The sequence below is a fragment of the Notothenia rossii genome (genome assembly GCF_949606895.1).
Source record: "Notothenia rossii genome assembly, chromosome: 1".
Taxonomy (NCBI): Eukaryota; Metazoa; Chordata; class Actinopteri; order Perciformes; family Nototheniidae; genus Notothenia; species Notothenia rossii.
Genome location: NC_136912.1, coordinates 68,609,565 through 68,624,082, shown reverse-complemented (window position 1 = coordinate 68,624,082; position 14,518 = coordinate 68,609,565). Strand labels below are relative to the sequence as shown.

The 14,518-nt window shown below is 35.5% G+C and overlaps 1 protein-coding gene and 1 long non-coding RNA gene across 5 annotated transcripts in view; one reads left to right on the top strand and one right to left on the bottom strand.

Moving 5' to 3' along the window:
* Positions 1-14,122, bottom strand: part of LOC307035683 (uncharacterized protein) — a 43,476-nt gene extending 29,354 nt beyond the window's left edge. For 3 of the 4 annotated variants that reach the window (XM_079675311.1, XM_079675312.1, XM_079675313.1), the window contains exons 1-2: positions 13,960-14,122; positions 3,337-3,464 (exon numbers count right to left, since the gene is read on the bottom strand). The gene's annotated coding sequence lies outside the window, so the exon portion shown is untranslated. The remainder of the gene's footprint in view (positions 1-3,336; positions 3,465-13,959) is intronic. The other variant, XM_079675314.1, reaches the window with a different exon arrangement.
* LOC307047489 lies at positions 10,105-11,259 on the top strand. The gene is made up of 2 exons (XR_013810443.1): positions 10,105-10,158; positions 10,480-11,259. It is a non-coding gene; the product is annotated as an uncharacterized lncRNA (long non-coding RNA).
* Positions 14,123-14,518: the final 396 nt, after the last annotated feature.

Genomic DNA, 14,518 nt, shown 5'->3' with positions numbered 1-14,518 from the left:
TATTTCTATTATGTGACTCTTTGGCGTTTCTGTTATTATTAACACTGCTGCTTTAGTTGTTCTGACTGCTAAAATCCTCTGTCATTCCGTGGGGTGGGGGAGCCGGGGGCTCGGATCCTTGTCACCTTTTTCATACCTGATGAGTTTGCATCCCTGTATGTTAAAAAGCCTCAGTCACCTTAATTCATGTAATAAAAACATCTCAGGTCAGTAACACTCAAAGCTAAATGTGCAATACCGTGTTCAGCTATGTTACTATTTATAATGTTATTGTTGTTACATCAGAAGATGTACATATTGAAATGATTTCTTAACTTACAGTAGGCTATTTTTTACAATATGTGTTGGAAGGATTTATTAAATTACAATGAATATTGTCATTGTTGAAGGCTTTTAGAGAAGGGTGAACTATAAGCCTGAATTACATAACATTTTATACCTAAAAACATAAAAGCCACAATAAATAAGTCACAATTATTGTAGTTATTTTTACCTCCCGTATTGCTTTCAACCCACCAGCTTTTATGGTGTTGTTACGTCACTAACTGTAAGCTTGTCACATACAGTCTATGGTCACTCAGAGTAACCTACTGTTAATTTAGCTGCTGGAGAAGAAAGATCAGGGGGGGAGGGGGGGAGAGAGCTGTGGTTGATGGGCCATTAGTTGTGTAAATACACAGCTGAGAGCTGCCGTTTCATTCAGACTGTTTAAAAAACTGTAACAACGGACTATTTTTCTTAGCGGATGCATGTGAATTTAAATCAATACATACAACTATTTTTTAAATCAATAAAAACATTTTCTAAATCCATAAAAGCATTTCAATTAATATTGGGAGCCAATCGTTACTTTGTTGAGAATGTGGCCATGTAATAAGCGGGATAATTTGCAGCGACTTGTTCTTTATGGGGAAAATAACACCCTTCATCCAGATGAGGATCCCTCCGCTACACTTTGGGATCCTGATCGACCGACGAAACTCCATTAAAATATACATATTTTTGGTGAATTACTGAGTTTAGGCACGTTAATAACGTTTTAATGAAGTTGAATACAGTATATTCATATGTGTCAGTGATTTCATGTCAATTCGGCGAACATAAACATAAATGATCGTGGTGAAGATGATGATTAAATTAGGATTAAAAATCGAGAGCCGGGCTGCATTTCCTCCCGTTCGTTTTTTTCGAATAACAAAATTATTTTGTTAAATAACAACATGTTGATGTTTTGTAAATGATTACATGTCTCTTATTTAGCACAGAGTATGATATCCGTGACATATGGATCTTAACAAAGTTCCGCTGTACATCCAGCGTACTGTATCTCACTTTATTTCACATGAGCTCCAGTGTGGAACCCCACTGCACCTCCTGGTGGATCAATGATTCATTGCAGCTGGCTTCATTATAAATACATTTATCTATCACGGGGGTGGTCTCAAGTCAAGCTGGAGGTTTTCCCTTGAGCGAGGGCAGATCACGTACCAATCACGGCCCTCGCGTTTCAAACTGTCCGAAATGAATCGCTCCATCTGTATGGGTTTGTGCACTGAAGGTTTGACAGTTCTTTTTGTATTAATTTAAATGCACTTTGTAATGTGTCTGGGTCAAATGTGACCAAAACGTATGATTTTTTTGTTATTACTTGAAAAGTGAAAAAATAGTATTGCTACAGTACTACCTCTTTGTGTTGCATTGGAGCTCTTTAGCTGTTTTCTTTGTATGTGAGGACATTTATTAAGACTGCTATTATTGTATTCAGTAAATGCACTTTGTGATGTGCCTGGTTCAAAAAAAATAACCTGAATATTTGACTTCGAAAGCAAACAAATGTAATGCTACAACTGTGCACTTTTTTTTCAGATTCTGTTAAATTAATGCTAATTTGTTGTTTTTTATGCACTTTTTGACGTACCTTTTATTAAATGAACAATGAATAAAAATTGCATGTTTTTCATCGCAGTAATATTTGTTGGTTTAAAATGTGTCACTACCCGCTTTTTACAGGCCGCTGAATGTTTGGCCCAGCTGAATTTTGTAGTTATAAAATCTGGCCCAACTGAATGTGTAGTTGAATAGCCCTGCCCTACATCTTGTATGATGGACCTTTGAAGCAGGGTTACACAAAACACACACAAAATTGTAAAACAGCTATTGAGAGCATCCCAAGGGCATTGATCCTAAGCTAAACCTTCCAGAACACCAACTTTCTAATACCTTAGAAATGACAACTAGCTGTTGGCATGAATGTAATGCTTCAGCTTCCTACAACTTTAAAGCTGTGTGGACGTGACTCTATAAAGAGTCGTTCATATATATTTTTTTTTTCATAAGTTTAGAAGGGGTAACAACAGTTACCTTTTGTTAATTTTACCTCGAGCCAAACTTGTGCGACTTGTTTCTGAAATCCCTTTCTCTTAAGGTGAATACATAAAATAAAAAAATTGTGGAGCTTACCCTAAAATGAACCACTGGATTGCTTGTCTAACATGACCTAGTCCATAAATATGTTGAGGGTGGGAACCATTAAACGCACCCTCCAAGGCGCTGCGTGATAGCGAAGTACAACTGGGATTTTCGAAGAGGAAGATAGGCTTGGTCAATTCTTAATAAAAAAGAAAAACCAACCAATTGAGCACTTGAGTTTTCATTAGCAGCCCCTAGCTACAGCTGCAGAGCTTCGGTCAATACCACTAACAGTCTATTTCCGTAAAATGGTACATATAGCTGAATCTATATTTTCATCTTCAGGTGATTAAATCTGCATAATGTCCCTTTACAATAAGATTCGAGCAGTAAATATTGATTGATTAAACAACACTAAATAAAATTGTAGGGTTTTCTTCAAACTCAGACTCTGCTGCGGCTGTACCTCAAAAACAAAACAATTGTCTGATGATCTTAGTTGAACAAGGTCTGATTGTCCTATACAATGTGGGGTATTTTGAAATACTTTACTAAACCACATTCAGTGCTTCCCCTACCATTGTCTTGGAGGGGAGCTGCGCCCCGCCAATGGAGCCCCGTGCCCCCCCCACTGAAATTCAAGGTGTTTAAAAAAAAATAATTATATATAGCACCAAATTGCAACTAATCTATATCTACGGTCACTTTTCACATTGAACATGAGCTCTTTTATTAAATAAACTAAACGCTTTCATTTTAAGTTGAGTTTAGTGTTTTTGACCCTAAGAAACACTGATGCATTCCTCAATAACAATAATCCAAAGCTCCTCTCTCTGCTACAGAGGATTACAAAAATATATCAGCAGTAAACCTAGGGGAAACACTGACATTCAATATTATGTTAGACACAAGTTAGTTATTACTCACATATCAAAGTCTTTTCATCTGCAAGATGGAAGAATAGCTGGGTGCTGCCTGGAGAGACTGATGAGAGCAGCTTTCCACACAAAGCCATCACATCTTCTCTTCCATAGTCTTCACTGTCCACTGGTGCTCTGTCAAAAGAGTGAAAATCACAGCTGTCATGGTAACCCTTTGTTACACAACATACAACCAACATGCGTCAAAAGTGACCCAAATTAGTTTAAATTGTAAATATCTTTGCAATAAATTAATTCCAGGATTCCAGGTATTCCTCAATTAACCTGTTTTTGATCAACACCAATTCAAATTTTTATCTTTCCTCCTTCGCGTCGAAAGGAGCCAGTTGAGGTGGTTCGGGCACCTAGTTAGGATGCCACCTGGGCGCCTCACTAGGGAGGTGTTCCAGGCACGTCCAGCTGGGAAGAGACCAAGGGGTAGACCTAGAACCAGGTGGAGGGATTATATCTCTTCGCTGGCCTGGGAGCGCCTTGGGATCCCCCAGTCAGAGCTGGTTGATGTGGCCAGGGAAAAGTAAGTAGTAGAGTAAAGTTGGAACGATATTGGCAGATTCGGATTTCACGGATCAATAACTCATGAACAAAACGTTGTACACACACAAATTACGTCTCATAAGTACCGTGGTAAGGTTGACAACGAACTACAATCACATTTTGATCCAAAAAAGCCAATACATGCTGTCCTCCAAACTGGACACATTCAATTGGTCTCTATCTGCAGCCGGAGAAGAAACGAGTGCTCAGGGACCGTCTGCAAAGTGCAACTCCGAAAAAAGAGAATACAATAATATTCAATAACGTTACTAGTGTACAGTATATTTCTACCAAACTCACTACACACATCAATAGTCTCCTGGTGGTCATACTACAGCAGAGAGTTTGGAAGAATATGGTTTTGATTAATTTAGGTGAATATTTATAATGTAAAATCTTCAATAAATATGGCATCATCTTCAATAACGTTCCTAGTGTACAGTATATTTCTCCCAAACTCACTACACGTATCAATAGTGTCCTGTTGGTCATACTACAGCAGAGAGTTTGGAAGAATGTGCTTTTGATTAATTTTGGTGAATAATTATCATGTAAAATCTTCAATAAATATGGCATCATCTTCAATAACGTTACTATTATACAGTATATTTCTACCAAACTCACTACACACATCAATAGTCTCCTGGTGGTCATACTACAGCAGAGAGTTTAGAAGAATATGGTTTTGATTAATTTAGGTGAATATTTATAATGTAAAATATTCAATAAATATGGCATCATCTTCAATAACGTTACTAGTGTACAGTATATTTCTCCCAAACTCACTACACATATCAGTAGTGTCCTGTTGGTCATACTACAGCAGAGAGTTTGGAAGAATATGGTTTTGATTAATTTTGGTGAATATTTATAATGTAAAATCTTCAATAAATATGGCATCATCTTCAATAACGTTACTATTATACAGTATATTTCTACCAAACTCACTACACACATCAATAGTGTCCTGTTGGTCATACTACAGCAGAGAGTTTGGAAGAATGTGCTTTTGATTAATTTTGGTGAATAATTATAATGTAAAATATTCAATAAATATGGCATCATCTTCAATAACGTTACTATTATACAGTATATTTCTACCAAACTCACTACACACATCAATAGTGTCCTGTTGGTCATACTACAGCAGAGAGTTTGGAAGAATGTGCTTTTGATTAATTTTGGTGAATAATTATAATGTAAAATATTCAATAAATATGGCATCATCTTCAATAACGTTACTATTATACAGTATATTTCTCCCAAACTCACTACACACATCAATAGTCTCCTGGTGGTCATACTACAGCAGAGAGTTTGGAAGAATATGGTTTTGATTAATTTTGGTGAATATTTATAATGTAAAATCTTCAATAAATATGGCATCATCTTCAATAACGTTACTATTATACAGTATATTTCTACCAAACTCACTACACACATCAATAGTCTCCTGGTGGTCATACCACAGCAGAGAGTTTGGAAGAATATGGTTTTGATTAATTTAGGTGAATATTTATAATGTAAAATCTTCAATAAATATGGCATCATCTTCAATAACGTTACTAGTGTACAGTATATTTCTCCCAAACTCACTACACATATCAGTAGTGTCCTGTTGGTCATACTACAGCAGAGAGTTTGGAAGAATGTGCTTTTGATTAATTTTGGTGAATAATTATAATGTAAAATATTCAATAAATATGGCATCATCTTCAATAACGTTACTATTATACAGTATATTTCTACCAAACTCACTACACACATCAATAGTGTCCTGTTGGTCATACTACAGCAGAGAGTTTGGAAGAATGTTCTTTTGATTAATTTTGGTGAATAATTATAATGTAAAATATTCAATAAATATGGCATCATCTTCAATAACGTTACTATTATACAGTATATTTCTACCAAACTCACTACACACATCAATAGTGTCCTGTTGGTCATACTACAGCAGAGAGTTTGGAAGAATGTTCTTTTGATTAATTTTGGTGAATATTTATAATGTAAAATCTTCAATAAATATGGCATCATCTTCAATAACGTTACTATTATACACTATATTTCTACCAAACTCACTACACACATCAATAGTCTTCTGGTGGTCATACTACAGCAGAGAGTTGATGAAATGCTGGACACCAGAGAGCATTCTGTGTCAGACCCCACTCGAACCTTGTGTCTTCTTCAGATGAGTCCTGAAGCTCGCTGGCAGAAGAAGGCTACAAGATTATTTCTGAAGTCTCTTCTGCACTGACATGCTTCTTCATTTTAGTTCCTATTCTCTTTGCTCCAGGTCTTTCTCCTTCTCTGCTCACTAATGAAATAAGCCCTTGGTCAAACTGCATGTTTCTATTTGGCAGCCAGGTGCATAAACACACTAACAGTTGTAATCAAGCAGCTCTTCAAAGACACATCAAACACATCCCTCAAAAGATGGCCTTTTTTTACCCATGAAATGATCCGTGCATGCTTACAGATTCTCACAGACACACAGGGAGAGGGAGGAGAGGTGTGTGCTGGTTGTGCACAGGCCTAAAAAATAGTTGTTCTATCACCTGAGAGAGCACCAGGTCACATGCTGCAGGACCTGCTGGTCTGCTGCTGGAAATGACACACACACACACACACACACACACACACACACACACACACACACACACACACACACACACACACACACACACACACACACACACACACACACACACACACACACACACACACACACACACACACACACACACACACACACACACACACACACACACACACACACACACACACACACACACACACACACACACACACACACACACACATACACACACACACCACTCTCGGGGCCCCCTGTTAGTCACACGGTTCCATAATATAACTGGCAAAAATGTAAGAATTTCATGCATCGGACTACAGTGGGAAAATGGTTTAATCTGTTGGAATAGAGTAGAAATATCAAATATCACTACTTTTCTTCTAAATGAAATGCTGACATTACAAAATGCATGGTTTTATATTGCAATGGCAGTGAGATCAAAAAATGTGGTTTGAATGGAAGTCAATGAGGCATTTTTGAGAGAAATGAAATAATTCAAATAATGAAACAGGCGTTTAAAGGGTTAAAATCCTGAAAATTATTGAATGTTGATGTATGATAATTTAATTGCAGTTTTTGTGGGCGTGTACATTTTTGCCAGGAAGGGGTCCAGAGGGTGCAAAATGCATCACGAGAGTATACAAAACATGTAAGAGTAAACGACATTGGATTTCAAAAATGTTACTCAAAAGAAGACTTCTTGCAAAAATCCATGCCAAAAGCTGTAACACAGCTGAAATGATCACCAAATCAAAAAAAAAAGTCAGGAAAAATGTAAAAAAATGCCCAAGGAGGGCACAAGGGTTAAGAAAGTAAAACAAGGGACACAAACTGCCATGTGGAGAGATGGTTTGGAATAGTCAAACATTCTATTCTAAAAAAGCAGAGACGACTGAGGCCAGCGACATACATCAGAAAAATGTATGGCTCTCTACAGGGGAGGTACAGAGAACACATAATGGCACATCACTTATCTGAGCAGTTACTCCTCAAAACATTGCTACCAAGAGACATCAGTCAATCCAAGGAAGGTTGGGCAAAGAGAGATGGAGTAAAGCCTCGCACTGCCAGCTCCAAATATTACACCACTCCAGACATTCTTCCAGTTCCAAAAAGAGCAAAGTTAACTGTGAACACTGGCGAAGATATTCAGAGCAGCACAGATGTGAAGAACAGCAGCAATGACCCCACAAGTAAAGGATCCAAGCCTGCAACAGAGGTATTGTTTTTCTATATTAAAATGTATGCTTTAAACAGATACAAATTAATTTGACAAGTAAGCAATTCTTCGAGCTATAAAAACAATGTTAAGAAAGCATTAAAAACGTTTTAGCATGAGGCAATCTTTCATAGAAAACGTACAAAATCTAAAATAATGAAATGTAAGGAAAGTATAATGTGCATTAAAAGTATTTAAAATTGAATTAATGGCAAATGCTGTACGAAGTTATTATGATACCATTGTTCATTTCATTTTAGGTTGATGCCCTTTGGACATGCAAACCAACTGAAGTTGTTGTGGCTGTTGTAAGACATGCTGAAGAGAAGCATAATTTCACCCTGAGGCACAGAGAATTTCAGAGTTTGAGACCTGATGAACTCATCATAGGCGAGGCAAGTATTTATTAAAACTTATGCTGTACCGGACTGCTCATCTCACATAAGCCATATGTTAATGATTCAATTGTTGACAAAAAGTATGTAATTTGTGCTACACAAAATGATATCCAAGTAAATTGTTAGGCCAGTCCATCTTTAGATAGACCAGTTTTAGCAAAGGTTTTGCATAATTGATCCATTCTAAAATGATCTGACAATGATGTGATTAAAACCGACTTTGGCCTCTATATTAGCTGGCATTTTTGTATGATTATTTCCCCTACAATTTATCCAAAAGGTAATAGAATGTTACATTAGAGGCATCCTCAACCTGAAGGATAATGCTGGCCGTCTATACCACCTGGATCACTACACCATGGGTGTAATCCTACACGGCACACGAGAGCAGATGGCCAGGCAAGAGCTAAAAAAGGTGAGTAAAACTGATTGTTCAAAGTATTTTCATCCCTTTAGTATTGTAGGCTTGAGAAAGGAGACTGAACTGTGTCTACAGGCACCTTCCAGCGTTATTATAATCATGTATGTCGTTTTTGGAGCCATTTGTGTTGTTTTTAACGAATACATTTAGAATATAAGCTTCCCTTTTTTTCTTGTTCCTGTTGAGAAAAATAATAAATTAATACTGTGTAAATGAAATTATTGTTTTGCACCTGTATATTATAGAAAATAACACTTGTGTTTACATATTCCCTAATTTTTTCAGGTCACATTTGATCTATATGATGGAGCCATTGGATTTGTCAATATAAGAAATGTGCACTGGAAGTTTGTGGTGAGTATACAGCTATACTGTAGCTGCTTTTACAGCATGTATGTTTTTTTTACAGCATGCATTATTTTTTTGTAATACATTACTCATATACTGTGACAGAGTTAAGACTAAAATGTGTATCTCATGCAGCCCCATTTTGGAAATGCATCTTTGCCTCATGATTGATTTAAAAATGCTTCTTTTAGTTTTAATTTCTTCAAGTTCTTCATCTATATCATAGGGAAACAATATAAAATGTAGTCCAAAATAAGTACTCATTCAACCATTTGTCATTGGTGGTCGCTACTTCTCCACTAAAGATTTGAGTCTTCTGACCCCAAATTGTGCAACTTTCTTTCATCTGATCTGACATCTTTAATTATTTCAATACTTTTAAGTCTTTAAATATACACATTTAAAATGGGTAGTTATTATTTTAGTATTACTTTTAATAGCTTTTCTAAAAAGTTGAAGGGATTTTAATAATATGAATCTATTAGTTAACTTTGTTTTTCATTTTTGAAGAAAAGCTGATACATTATTGTTACTGCTGACATATTGAAAAAGGTTTGGTTTAATTATACGGTATGCTACTTTTTAAAACAGTACCTCCATGCCCTTTCAAACCACATTTATGTGGTTGATCCTCTGCAAGGGTCAAATGAAGTTGAGGACTCCAGAAAGGCTGGTTACAAATTTGGGTAATATAAAATAATACTACAGGAAATACATTGGTTAAACGCACATTTGGTAAAGGCAAAGCGCAAGCGCAAATGTAAAAAATGTTCCTATTGTTCTATAGAGAGTATTTCAAGATGCGCCGGAACAGACTGGGAAAAGAGGACTGGGTGAGCATTAAATGGCAGCCTGGAAAGATAACCCACACCTTCCAGAAAGATGCCACCAGTTGTGGATCCTTTGTCATGCAGGTGATTCAATGCAACATGTTGTGTTCATTAATAATAAAGCATTTTATTTTAAAGGGAAATTCAAACACACGTCATAACGTCATGTTATTTTTACCATCTGTCCAGATGGCCAAGATGACAGTGAAGGAATTTCCGAAAATACCACAGACGTTTCACATCAACTCATCAAAACAATCTCTTCAAAATCTACGAAGAGACATGGCAGAAGAAATTCTCAAAGGATCAGGTATTAGCCAAAAATATGAAATGAATATATGGATCCCTTCCTGTAAATTGAACAGTAATACACCTGTTATTTTTTCAGTTTCAAAGGATGACTTGTGTTCCTTCTGTGGAATTGAGGACCTGCCCACAACTGCTGTTGATGCTGTTTGGGTGAGAATAAATGATGAATTGTTTTGAAACTCCAGAAGATAATCTGAATAATAGATAATATGTAGATCATCTGGAGTTAGATTTCAGGAATAACATAAAAGTAATGACATTTTGTATATTTTTATGCATTACAGGTTTCCTTTTGTTTTTCTTATAATTTGTTAAAGTTTTAGCACAGTACAGAGAAACCTGAATAACAACAAGTATTTATATTAAAAAAAAAAGTATAATCTCTATAAAATATAAATGAATATGCCTGCTTTACAAGTGTCCTAAACTTGACATTTTCTTAATATCTTTCTTGTATTTATCCCCATGTAGATTCAGTGTGAAACTTGTGGAAGATGGTTTCACACGCAGTGCCTCGGAATGACTGCTGCACTAATACCAAAAAAAGATACCCCGTGGTATTGTGTGTTGTGTATCATCCCTAACTAAAGAGGCTATGTAAGAGTTTGTGTAACTTTTACCAGAGGTACCAGGATTTGGGGAGGTAAGGCTTGTAGTTAGAACTACCACAATAGAACTAGTGCGCTTATAAACGGCATGTGGGGGGAAATCCAGCCCAGCCAGTGATTTCAATTCGGCAAAATGAAAGCTGAATTTTGTACAAAACAAACAAAAATCCAGAAAAAAGCTTTGCTAAAGATTTTGGGCAACTGAAGTAATGATTAATAATCACCTGTCCATAGTTTTAAATTTTTATATTCTTAATTAAGATGTTAAATATATTTTCCTTTACAGATTAAATTAGTCACAGATGTTCATGATGTTTTCCATGTCAGACATTACATTGTAGATTTGTTCATTAATATTGTACAGTAAGATAGGTGAAAAGCCTGAAATGTTTTTTTTTTCAATTTTAACTTTATTTTACTGTTTCATAGCTAATGAACAAGTTGTTTCATGTCTTAATTTATATATACAATGTGTAACATATATATGTATATATCAATGTGTGTGATGTCTAGTTTATTGATGATTAAAAGACTGTTCTACTTTTGATGGATCTTGCTTTGATGTAGGTGATACCATGTATATATTCAGTCTGTAAGTTAATTAATGAAAGAACAATAAAACAGTGCAATGGTTATGAATAAATAGGAGATCTTCTTTTGAGTTAAATTTCAATAGCTTCTGGTTAAAATTAAGGGGTCTCCTGTTTGACAGTAACTTATACTTAACAATACACTTTATTTTTAAAATAACATAACGACCATTAAAATACGTTTTCAAATACACTTTTGTAGTGTAGCAAGTTAGAGACCATTAATGTCTGAGGTGAGTTTGGTAGCACTCCACTGTATAATAGTGAAGATATTGAAGATTATATTATATTTATTGAAGATTTTACATTATAAATATTCACCAAAATTAATCAAAAGCACATTCTTCCAAACTCTCTGCTGTAGTATGACCAACAGGACACTATTGATGTGTGTAGTGAGTTTGGGAGAAATATACTGTATAATAGTAACGTTATTGAAGATGATGCCATATTTATTGAAGATTTTACATTATAAATATTCACCAAAATTAATCAAAAGCACATTCTTCCAAACTCTCTGCTGTAGTATGACCAACAGGACACTATTGATGTGTGTAGTGATTTTGGGAGAAATATACTGTACAATAGTAACGTTATTGAAGATGATGCCATATTTATTGGAGATTTTACATTATAAATATTCACCAAAATTAATCAAAAGCACATTCTTCCAAACTCTCTGCTGTAGTATGACCAACAGGACACTATTGATGTGTGTAGTGAGTTTGGTAGAAATATACTGTATAATAGTAACGTTATTGAAGATGATGCCATATTTATTGAAGATTTTACATTATAAATATTCACCAAAATTAATCAAAAGCACATTCTCCCAAACTCTCTGCTGTAGTATGACCAACAGGACACTATTGATATGTGTAGTGAGTTTGGGAGAAATATACTGTATAATAGTAACGTTATTGAAGATGATGCCATATTTATTGAGGATTTTACATTATAAATATTCACCAAAATTAATCAAAACCATATTCTTCCAAACTCTCTGCTGTAGTATGACCACCAGGACACTATTGATGTGTGTAGTGAGTTTGGTAGAAATATACTGTATAATAGTAACGTTATTGAAGATGATGCCATAGCCTATTTATTGAGGATTTTACATTATAAATATTCACCAAAATTAATCAAAAGCACATTCTTCCAAACTCTCTGCTGTAGTATGACCAACAGGACACTATTGATGTGTGTAGTGAGTTTGGGAGAAATATACTGTATAATAGTAACGTTATTGAAGATGATGCCATATTTATTGAGGATTTTACATTATAAATATTCACCAAAATTAATCAAAACCATATTCTTCCAAACTCTCTGCTGTAGTATGACAAACAGGAGACTATTGATATGTGTAGTGAGTTTGGTAGAAATATACTGTATAATAGTGAAGTGATTGAATATTATTGTATTCTCTTTTTTCGGAGTTGCACTTTGCAGACGGTCCCTGAGCACTCGTTTCTTCTCCGGCTGCGGAAAGAGACCAATTGAATGTGTCCAGCTCGGAGGACGGCGCATATTGGCTTTTTTTTATCAACATGTGATTGTAGTTTGTTGTCAACCTTACCACGGTACTTAGGAGACGTAATTTGTGTCTGAACAACGTTTTGTTCATGACTTATTGATCCGTGAAATCCGAATCTGCCAATATCGTTCCAACTTTACTCAACTAAAGTAAGTTTGGGGCTCTCTGCTGGAACTGCTACCTCCGCGACCCGACCACGGATAAGCGGGAGAAGATGGATGGATGGATGGATCTTTCCTTTCTTACTTTTTTAATAAAAATCATGTTTGTATCACTACACTTCTAAGGCACAACATAGGAAAATAATATGGATCATTTTTTACCCATGTTATTTCATGCATGGCTGAGTGTTTCTTTAAATAAATACATTGTTTTTGATTGCCACAAATCATTATTTTAATTCTCCCGTACTAATTGATGAACTAAAATAGTTTATGCCAAGTGTGATAGAAATGCAAACAAATAAAGATACTTTAATAATAATTTTGTTAAAAATAATAATTTTAGCAGATATTTGGACCAAGCATGTATGATGTAGTAATACAACTACTATTTTAGTACACACATTACATTAGCTAGTCATGTTAGCTTGTAATATATAGAGCAGAGCTAACTAGCAAGTTAGCCAAACGTTAGTGGTCAGCAGTTTATGCTATGATAGCTGTTGGCTACTGAACATTGACAAACTTGATCCCGCAGTAAAAAAGCTGTGAAACTTTACAATAAGATTGGCGACAACACTGTGACACCCTGCTGCACGTTTATGTGTAATCGTCCCGCATTGGAGACGAGAGGGTGGCGGAAGCACTGCAATAAGCTGTAAGCTAACATTAGCAGCCACCTTGTTAACCTGTAAAGCCTGATTGTCCCGCAGGTGGGACACCTTGCAAGAAACAGCATCTCAGGACTTCTTAAAATGTAACAACCTATTAATGATGCTTACCCACTTAACGGGAAGAAACTCAGCTAACTGACGATATTAACGATTTTTAACTAAACACAAGTGTAACAGCTAATGGGGCTAACGCTACTTTAGCACTGGCAAAAGCGAACTTTTTTACTTCATGCTATGTGCACAAACGTATCATATGAAAGCTGAGATTCCACAGATTTCCTTAAAGTATATGTCTCATCACTCAAAACTCACTGAACTAGAAGAAGAAACGTAACCTTAAATACACAATTAAACATTCATTACAGTTGCAGGACTCACCAGATCTCAAGTCTTCTGTTCTCTGTTGACGTCCCGATGCTCATATTTAACGTGTAGATGTAAAACTCTCCCGATATTAGTCCATAAACTCGTGAGCAGACATACAGACAGCTGTAGCTCCGCAGTAGAGCCAAACTGACGTGGAAGTTTCAAATTGGATTGAAAGGCGCGGACAGTGCTCATTGGCAGGTTTTTCCGATAACGTTTATATTAACCAATCAGGAGTGTTTTGGACTCATTCCAATTCTGCTGGTCTTGTCTGTCGTTGTATGGCTGGATTCCATTTCAAGTGCCGTAGCTTTTTACATACATTTTATGTTTTTCTATTTGACACTTTTTTTTTTACAGTTAACTATACTAGTTTACTATGAAAACTAATTTATTTACTCAAAATCATTTTGGGGTATTTCTGCAATATATTACATTTTTGGTGAAGATTTATACATTTATTTAACATTTTAGAGATGTTTTATAATAAGATTTATTTTTATTCTACAACAGTACAGAATACAGTTATTTTTAGTTTTTTTACATTTTGTAACATTAAATTTAAGGTTTT